A 10,937-nucleotide genomic window follows, 5' to 3' on the forward strand; every position below is an offset into this window, starting at 1 on the left:
CACAATAAATGATGTTGTAAGCTCAATGTAAATGAAAATTATATGATAATCATTGACTTATACTATATTTGAGATCCTTGAGCTTCTCTTTATGTGATAGTGTTAAAATTTCCATTTTTCAGATAGTCGAAGTCCATCAGCCAATTTTGATCAAAATCAGTTGATGGCTCAAACTATATCGGATCGATCTATGGTAGGATCCTATGTGTTCGGGCTAGTCTTTTGAATGTGTAAATGCCCTTAAACCTCATTATGATACAATGTATTGAGAGTTATAAATTGTAACACCCCGCCTTCTACTGGCTAAGCTGTAAGGTCGGGGATTACATTATGCTGTTGCTAAACTATTCTTAATGTGCGGAAAACTGTACTGATTAAATTCTTACTCTATTAATGACTATTACGACCTGTAAGATTAGGTTCAAAGACCTCTCCGTTGACATACATATACTAGGGAAGGAACCCACACTTCTATTTGCTCAAAAGACTGAAATGAGACCCTTCCAGCTGAAATCAGACACTCCAATCGATCGGCTGATCGATTGGAGTCATCTGATCGATCCACTGGTCGATTCAGCGTGCTACTGTGCACGGAAGAACTTATGGATCGATCGGCTGATCGATCCAGCTATTCCAATCGATCCAATGATCGATTCAGAAGCTCTCTGTTCGTGAGAGCAATTTCTTGATTGATCGACTGATCGATCCAGTCTGGCCAATCGATCCAGTGATCGATTCCAGATCTTTCTGTTCGCGACAGAACGTTACCGGATCGATCGGCTGATCGATCTAGGAGCTTACTGTTCGCGGAACAAGCTGCCCAATCGATCGGCTGATCGATTGAGGAGCCTCCAATCGATTGGCTGATCGATTGGGGTTTCTGATTTTGTATCAGAAGTCTGATTTCAGCACTGTTTCGTGCTCAAATCATATATATCAACTCTATAAGCAAAGACAAAGCTACTAGACCTATCATTACTCATGGCTAGCTAATTAAGATCATGACAATCAGTAATCTAAGCATAACTATCGCAATTCAAGACACTTAATTAACTAAAAGTGCAGAAAAGTAATCTACAAGAAATACTAAGTTCTTAAGTTGCTAGTTTCTCCAAAGATCTTTATTCCAAGTTCCTATCCACACACATCTTCATTGCATTGTCCTCCAGCCTCTGCTAATCCATCTTTCCTTTACATTTATCTGCAGTATAAGGAAAAGAAGTATCTATAAGCTTGGGAGCTTAGTAAGAAACCATCTACCTCACAAAACATGCATACGATGCAATTTATGCTTTTAAAACATGCTATTTGAAATATATACTGAACATGTTGGAGCATGGCATGCCATACTATCATACAAAACATAGAAATCAAAAGCTGATCATGGCAATATCTTCTAGTATCAACAAGATAGAACTAAACTGATGCAACAACTAACTAAACTAATGCTAAACTGATGCAAATTCTGAACTGCAATCACATAACTAAATTGTGAAGCTTTGAAAACTATTTATCATAAATAGATGAAAATACTAATCATGCTGCTGATGACCCCGACAACTGTACTTACTGTGCGCGCATCCCTAACTAGACTCGGGGTTGCAAATCCCAATTCTAGTAGGACTACTAGGTTATCTAAACCTAGGGACGACTGTGGGAGCCCAACCCAAGGACAACTGAAGTCCAGTACAGTGCCACTGATAAAGTAAAATACTGTTTATAGCTAGTTTATCATATCTTGCTTTTTACTAGGTTATCTGAACCTAGAGCTAGGTTATCTGAACCTAGAGGCTACTATGGGAGCCCACTCATGGGACCGTAGTCCCATATAAGTTGTAGCAAGGCTAAGTATGCTATAAAATGCTCCTATTGCATTTATCTAAGCTATTAAAAATGCCTATGTTGCATTTAACTGAGCTAACATTTTATCAAACATTTGGTGCGCACTAATTCACACCCTATGTACTGAAAATCTGTATACAACTAAATTAAGGCATAAAATCGTGAAAAGAGTTACTTATACTGCAGGTGAGGGGTTTCTTACATCCTGCGCTAGATTTCCTTACGATCTGGTCGCTAGATTTCCGGTGGAGAAGATCCCTTCGTCAATCTCCTCGCGTCTACGTGCTCTTCTCTCGGAGAGGAGCGTTCTCGTGCCGGAGTTGTCGCAGGGAGGTGTTCCTACAACCCTAGGGATGGAACCCTAGGTTCCTTGGAGGTTGAAGTGCCTTGAGGTTTGGAAGAAGAGAGGGTTCACTAATAACTCCTCACTTAATTTTTCCTATTTATATTAAGTGGTTTATTCGGCCAACTTAAATATAAATATAATTGTTTACCTCTTCTTTCAGCACACCCCTGCTGGGGCCTCCTGGTTACTAGAGTTGTCTATAAGACATAGGGTCTCATAGGTCTCGGATTCAATTCCCGCTTAGGTTATTTTACGTTTCTATTTATTTTTGCTACTTCCGCTACTCTAAAAATTCCAGAAAAATAATAGAATATTTCTAAAAGTCTTTTGAGAATTTTCGAGTGTTACATAAATTTTTGAACATGATTCAGACATAATAAATGATGTCGTAAGCTCAATGTAAATGAAAATTATATGATAATCATTGACCCACACTATATTTGAAATCCTTGAGCTTCCCTCTATGTGATGGTATTAAAATTTTTATTTTTCGAATAACCGAAGTCCATTAGCTAGTTTTGGTCAAAACTGATGGATGACCCAAACTACATCGGATCGAAATGTGGCTAGATCTTATGTGTTCGAGTTGGTCTCCTGAATGTGTAAATGCCCATAAACCTCATTACGTTACAACGTATTGAGAGTTATGAATTTTTGAACACGATTCAGGCACAATAAATGACATCAGATTGACATGGAAAATTGTCTTTTGTGTTCAAGCTAATCTACTAAATGTATTCATGCCCTCTAATATCATTACGATACATTCAATAACATCATAATGAATAACACAAGACAAAACAAAAATTTTACACAGCATACAATTTTATATGATCAATTTAACCGAACACAATAGAACACAACACAATAATTTTACACAATTCAATACAAGATAATTTAGAGCAACACAACACTACAATTTTACACAATTTGATATCAGTCCAATACAAGAACATAACAATTTTACACACAATCCGATACAACAATTTAGGACAACAACACAACACAATAATTTTAAACAATTCAATATCAATCCATACAAGAACTACAAACATAATCTAGTACAAAATCAATTTAGAGTTTTTATACACAACACAACACAATATTTTTAAACAATCCAATATTAATCCAATATCAATCCAATACAAGAACAATATATGGATTTTACACACAATCCAATACAAGATCAATTTAGAACAACACTACACAATAATTTTAAACAATCCAATACAAAAATAACACAACACAACATTTTACAAAATTAACAATGAATAATCACAAGAATCTAGACTAAACAAATTTCATAATAAATAATTAGATGAAGTATAAATTTACAACAAACAAACATACTTCGAGCTTTGATATACAAATTACAAACATATTATACAACACGTCAATTATACATATTACAACACGTCATTTACAAAATTTGTCCTTACTGATTAATAATGCAACCTCTACTCTAAATTTATGAATATCTTTTTAGTAAATTTCATGTCAATATTGTATAATAGATGTCTTATATATTACATAATGAAGAAGGCATATTCATTCTTGCAATATCACAAAATTAAATTTGTAATAAAATTATAATGACAATGTATCATTGAAAATTACTAATAATGTAATAATTTACTTACGACAATATCTATTGAGGACAATCTACTTAAGGTGAAGCCCATTCTTCAAAAAGGTGATATTCTTGTAACCCATTATGCAACTCCTTCACTTTATCACTGGAAAACATTTTCATTCTAGAGACCTGTGAGCATCGGACAAACAAAAAAATATTCATAAAAAATATATAACAAGTATCATAATGCTAGAATATAAATTTCATATCTTAATACTAACTAGCTCAGCAAAATATTGATCATATTTATAGTTGTAGGATAACAAATTATAATGGTAGAACATTTTTGCCTTGGTATCCATGACCATTAAATGATAATGTGCACGATCAGTATTTATAGGTATAAAAATATACCTAACTTCTCGATCAACCAAATTTGTTTTGATAATATGACATAAACTTGTTTCCCATAAATATTCATATGATGACTATGAGATTCAATATATAATCATAAATTAGTGTAATTATATCACAAACATAATAAAAATTATAATATGAAGTCAAATATTTATCATGAATCCAGTTGAGCAATATATAGATTTATTATACAGCCTATTAGACGAGAAAACTTCAAACGAGGAAACTTCCTTAAAAAGTAATGAAATATATGCATCAATTACTTCCCTGTATGTAAATATGTTGCCTAAGACACATGTGAAGAAGACATTTATAGTCAATGAGTAGTAGTCTTCTTCCCATAGGAAATCGGAAGTAGGCAATCTCAAATTTTGAAGGAATTCTATTAGGTATGTCACATGTTCTTCTCGTTTTTTATTTTTTTATTTCTTTGATTTTTTTTCAAATACTATAAATAAATCAAACTTAATGTATTTAACATAAGAAAAAGAAAAATTAAAGATAATGCAATTACTTTAAACAAACTTAAATATATCTACATAAATGTCAACTTACTTTAATAACACTCAATATCATAGTCTTCATTTCCTTCTCCTTTGCTTTTATTTTATCAGCCTCTTCTTCATCATCAATTTCATCAACAACTAATATAGTTTTATCTTCTTCTTTCATTTCAAAATCAACTTCCATAGACTTTATCTCTAAGTTACTATTGGTGCAATATCCCTAGGTTAAGGTTGCTGGTTGACTAAGCTTGGGTTGGCTCAAGCTTGAGTCTTGATGTTTGGATTTGATGTTTGACAATACATGGAGATTGCGGATGCAATCGTCCATTTAGGGAGATTGTTGATACAATTCTCCTCTGGTCAAGGTTGATCAGTTAGATGTGAAGAAGAGTCAAGTAGGTCAAAGGGTTGACTGGATACTTGACTGGGAAAGTCCTAACTAGAGGTTAGGAAGTTGGAAATCCTAGTGGGTGAAGTTAGTTGAAAGTCCTGATGAGTGAAGCTAGGAAGGTGTAAGTCCCAGTGAGTGAAGTCAGATAGTGGGAAATCCTGGTGAGTGAAGCCAGGTGAAAACCCTAGTGAGTGAAGCTAGGTGAATGTCCTGGTGAGTGAAATCAGGCAGATGGGAAGTCCTAGTGAGTGAAACTAGGCAGATGGAAAGACTTGGTGAGTGAAACCAGACACGTCATTACAACAAAAATGACTTTTCGCAGCGTGCAAATTCGCTTTTTGCAGCGCGCATTACGTGCTACACAATTAAAAGCTGTTGAAAGTCATAAATTATCCGCGACATGCTTTTGCGCACTGTGAAAAGTATTTTCCGCAGCGCGCAAAGCACACCGCGGATAATAGTATTCACAGCGTGCTTTGCGCGCTGCGGAAAATACTTTTCGCAGCGCGCAAACGTATGCTGTTGATGGTCTTAACTATATTAAAAAAATAATTTGACAAAAATAATAAATTAAAATTTTACAACAAATTTAGTGCAAATCAAATCCATACAAAATTAATAAAAGTTATAGTTTTTCATTATACCATAAAAACTCAAAAGATCTAAAACAAGATATGAAATCTCTAACAAACTAGCAATTACATAACAACAATTCAACTTACAATCCAAACAAATTAGTATAATATGTATCAATCACACAATACTATAAATTTAGATAACCATGCGAGCGTGCTTTCTATTGTATCATCGAGAAACTGCATTTCATCATTTGGTCGAATTATGTCCACCTTTTCCACCAAAACCTTATCAACCCAAACTTTCCAACTTGATCCACCAAGAATAATGTGATGCACTTTTGTGTTTCGATCTATGGATGCAATTCGACCTTCTGCAACAACTAATCCATCGGCAAACCAATGAAGCAGCTTACATTTCGTATTAGCACAGATATTTCCATGATTCATATTTCTCAAATTTGACTGTAAATATACAATACAAAGTTATTAATTCAATCATGTATATTTTTGTAACAATTTTGTGATTTAGAAATACATAATTTAGAAACTCAGCTCCCTGATTCCTACCCCAATCAAGGCGCTCAGCTATGCTATAATTAGGCTGGTACCATCCACTATCCTCTAATAAAGCCAATGTCATTTCTAAAACCATAGATCTTGTATCAACGGATCCCGTCATTATTTCATTCATCAAAAGTCTTTTCTCCCAATGAGAGTTTGATCATGAAACACACATCAGGTAGTCATAATGGAAAGAAAATTAGTTGAACTTTAACTAAATGTTTTTTATTCAAAAGAAACTACCTGATGTACCACGACCACCTCCATCTTCTAACTCTAAGCCAGTAAAATTTTCAGAAAATGCCTACCAAACAATAATAAAAGCATCAAGCCAATAGAAATCACAAACTCAAGTTGCAATGCTAAACTAATTATCATACTCCAAATACATAATGAATATAACAGTTTGGTGCAACTTACCCCATAATGGTATCTAGTATGCATAACTAGTCGGGACAGGACAATACGTGCAACTGCACAACCAAACTTCTCATCCATAACTTGCATAGTGACCTTTAAGGATAGTTACAGACACACAAAAAAAGTAACCATAAGTTATGTATAAAGTAACAAGAGGAATAAGTTATAATGACAAACTGCAAATTGATACCTGGCTATGCCTTCATCTCTTTCACTCATCATGGAAATGTGCAAAGGCATGAGGGTCAAAATCTAAAGCATGCATCACCTTTGAAGAAAATGGCCTTCAGTTGCCACCAAGCATAATGAAAGAAAGCAGAAATAGAAGTAGTAGAATTATAAAGCATTTACTAACCTCGTGTATTAATGTGGCTGAAAGCAATGTTTCAACCTCAGCGAGCGACATTTACATGACCTACAAATCATTGAAGGATAAATTCCAGAGACCAACATAGCTTACATTGACATGCCCCATGGTCAATTTGTCAAGGTTCTTGAAGCTTCCCTCACTATTGCTATCCGTGGAAGATGGTGCAGGTTCAGTTGCAACCACTAGAAGAACTGGCAGCAGAACAATTCCAGAGAGAACCAGCATCGCTAAGACTACATGAATAAATGAATAAATTACTTGAGATGATTGTATGACTGATGGCAGCATTTCTCAGAGAGCCATTCAACAAATCTAGTGAGAAATCTTTAATTTTCTGCTTCACTAATTCTTGTTGAAAGTAAGAACGAAATATCTTCGAGACAATTTATCAAACAGTTCATAGTTAACATCTATATATAATTGAAACTTTGACGACTTATTTAACATACTTAGCATGAATGGCATGAACTACTATTTAATGACCAGAAAAGGATTCATGGATCTAACAATTCGACTAAAAAATAACAAAGAGATTTCATGAAGAAAAGAGGAAATCCTATTACATACACAACCTAAAACAACATGATTGTCTGTGTTGACAGGACAGAGTCAAACAGATTTTTGGATGATGAAGAATCTAAAATAACTGATCCATAATTTCTCACCCATAATCTCCTACACAAGCAAAGATTAGATCAGAAAACTTCCTTGCTTCAATTGGATCACAAACAATCTTTGAAGAAATTTTAGATAACAAGAGGTCTGCCTGTATAAAAAAACATTAGCATCAACATCAAGAAATTTTGCTTGAGAATAGAAGATAAGAGTTACCTTAAGTTCTTCTGCCGTGCAATCTACACCCATTATCTGCTATGGAAAAGGGTCATGCACCTTTGGAGATGTGGCAGTACTAAAAATCAAGATCACCATTGTAAGAGGCATGGAGAGAAGGCACTCGGATTGCATGGAGTGGACAGAGTTTCACTTGGCGTCGAAAAGTTCTTGCCGAGGAGGTCGACCACAAGGTTCCACGCGTAGGGTGGGTGCTGGTCGCTAAGGTAGCAAGATCACACCCAGCGGAAGAAGGTGACGACGACACCCGACTAGGACGGAGAGGGCTTCGACGGAGAGAGGATAGGCGAAGATGTTGGCGGAGAGGAGTTTAGGGCTGCGGCAGGGAGGTTCCGACGACAGGAGTTGGCGTGAGGAAGTGGTCTTGAATTTAGGTTTTGTGGGCAGTTTCGGGCGTGAGGATATGTTTCGCGGGAAGATGAGGGTGCACGGAAAAATATTTGAGGGAGGTTTGTTCTGCGTGAAAATTTTTGGTTAAATATTTAGAAAATTTTGAAGATTATTAACTATGCATATTGCATGCTGCTAATATTTTATAATATTTATTCACAGCATATATTTTTGTACGCCGTTATTTATATATATAATAATTATTAATAGCGCGCTCCGCGTGCTATTAATATAAAGTTTTGACAGCGCACTTTGCACGTCGTAGAAAAGTTTATTAATGGCGTACTTTTTCTGCACGCTGTCATTTGCATAAATATTTTACTATCCATAGCACACATAATTAGGCGCGCCATAAAATCTATTATTAATGGTGTGCTTTAACTGCACGCCGTTGATGGTGCGCTGCGGAAAGTCATTTTTGTTATAGTGCGTGGAAATCCAAATGGGTCAAAGTTGACCGGACACCTGGTATAGGAAAATTTAAGTAGGTCAAAGGATTGATCGGATACTTGGTACAAGGAAATCCAAATGAGTTAAGGGTGACCGAACATCTGGTTGAAGTCTAAGTGGGTCATAGAGGACTGGACACTTGGTACGAGATGGTAAGTCTAAGTGGGTCAAGGTTGACCAGACATTTGGAACGAGGAGAAAAATCCAAGTGGGTCAAAGGGATTGACCGAATACTTGGTGAAGAAGCACTAGCAGGTCAAGGTTGACCGGATGCCAGACATAATTTTCCAACATGTCACGGTTGATCGGATGTTGAAATTGGAGACCTTGGACTTGGTTTTAGGCAAGTCAAAGCTAAGGTGGTTCAATCGATCAACCGATCGATTGAACCAAAGTCCAATCGATCAGTTGATCGATTGGAGGTGTGCTGCGAAGAAAGATGGCCTAATCGATCGGTCGATCTATTGGGAGCTTATGTCACGCGCACAGAGGCTTTCCTAATCGATCGACTAATCGATTGGGGACATGCTAGATTTCTTGTGCAATCGCGAGAAAGCTTGAATCGATTGGTCGATCGATTTAGGTTATTTCCAGAGAGCACAGAGGTACTCTGAATCGATCAACCGATCAATTCAAAGCCTCACCAATCAATTAAGAGTCATTCAATCGATTGAGATCCGACTGTTGTGCAGGTTATAGCCGTTGGCGAGCGCTTTCCTCCGCAGATCTTTGACTCCATTCTCAGCGATTCTTCTCCACTGAGCTCAGAGACACACGCCAGTTCTTGAAGGGTCTTAGAGTGAAGTGCAATTGCATTCTCAAGCATCAAGAGGCATTCCCAAACAAGAAGAGAGCATAAGTGTTGTAAACCTTGTAAGGTTTGTGTTTGTATTTCTTCTTGTTTTGAGTTGTATTCGTGTGTGAGTCTTGTACGAGGTTTCTCCTCCTCCGGTAGTTACCAAGAATGAGTATTTTATTAGTGGAGTGAGCGTCGTGTGTGGATCCTTGGATTAGTCACCTCTTCTTAAGGCGGATACCAAGTAAATCCTCGTGTTAGCATTGTAGAGTGCTTCGTGTAGGACCGTTGGGCCGGCTAAAAGGGGGGGGGGTTGAATAGCCCTGAATTAAACACAACCCTTTCTCGAACAATTAAGCTAACACTTGAAAAATAGATTAAGCAGAAAATAAAACATAAAAATGAGGCACCGGATTTGACTTGGTTACAACCGGGGAGGTTGTTAATCCAAGGAAGATGATTGCACTAAGAACTCCTTCAGGCGGAGAAGCCTCGTTTACAGCAGTGTATGCACAAAAAGAAAGAAGCTAATCAAAGCAGTGGAAGCACACAAGTGTTGTTTACAATTTCTGAACTGATGATAAGCTTCTGGACCAAGGCTATATTTATAGCCTTGGTCGGGGCGCCTGGAAGGGTTCTGGGCGCCTTGGGGGGGATAAAATTTTATCCCCCAACGTTCAGATCGCGTAAATCGCGATCTTGGTCAAAATCAGGGCCCGGGCGCCCCGGAGCAAAAAGTCAACTATAGTTGACTTTTTGTCCGGGACCACTTCTCCGTTAAGTCCCCGTCTCGGTCCGGGTCTTCTGCTCCGGATCCACTTGATTTGGGTGATCTCTGATATCCGGAATAGGGCTCATCCGAACCCATCTTCCGGTCTTCTCGAGCGTGCTTCCCTCCGGCTTCTCGTCCCTCGGAATTGCCGCGTGTTTCCTTCTCGTCCGCCAGCGTACTCATCCGCAGTCTTCGTCCCTCGGTCGTCGACCTTCTCGCTAGTTGCGTCTCTTGCTCCCCGAGCAATCTTCCGCTCCGGATTTCGTCCCTCGGAACCACCGCGCGCTTCCTTCTCGTCCGCCGGTGTACTCTTCCGCAGCACCTCGTCCCTCGGACTGCCGTCCTTCTCGCTAGCTGCGTCTTCCGCTCGAGTACCTATGTTCCTAAGCTCCTGCACATTTAGACACAAGGTCAAATACACACAGGACCTAACTTAACTTGTTGATCACACCAAAACAACCTTGGGGTTCCAACACTTCGTAGTCTTATTCCGCTGCCTATCAACAACAACGAAGCAAGCAATCAAGCGGAACGAGATATTCACCCCCCTCTAGCATATTTCGACCCTAACAAGTGATATTAAAGGTCGCTCTTCATCGAAATCATCGCCGAAAGGGGTAATAAGGCTAGAGGGTGAAGAAGTTGAAGCAAGATCAACAAGTCAAAGACTTCA

General features: G+C 37.7%; 1 long non-coding RNA gene across 2 annotated transcripts; it reads right to left on the reverse strand.

Annotated features, from left to right (window-relative positions):
* Positions 1-6,782: 6,782 nt before the first annotated feature.
* On the reverse strand, positions 6,783-8,142 carry LOC122012399. 2 transcript variants are annotated; one of them, XR_006120211.1, is made up of 4 exons: positions 7,836-8,142; positions 7,670-7,770; positions 6,990-7,231; positions 6,783-6,902 (listed from the first exon to the last, which is right to left on the reverse strand). It is a non-coding gene; the product is annotated as an uncharacterized LOC122012399 (long non-coding RNA). The 2 variants fall into 2 exon arrangements; XR_006120212.1 differs by lacking the exon at positions 7,670-7,770.
* Positions 8,143-10,937: the final 2,795 nt, after the last annotated feature.

The sequence above is a fragment of the Zingiber officinale genome, chromosome 1A (genome assembly GCF_018446385.1).
Source record: "Zingiber officinale cultivar Zhangliang chromosome 1A, Zo_v1.1, whole genome shotgun sequence".
Classification (NCBI taxonomy): domain Eukaryota; kingdom Viridiplantae; phylum Streptophyta; class Magnoliopsida; order Zingiberales; family Zingiberaceae; genus Zingiber; species Zingiber officinale.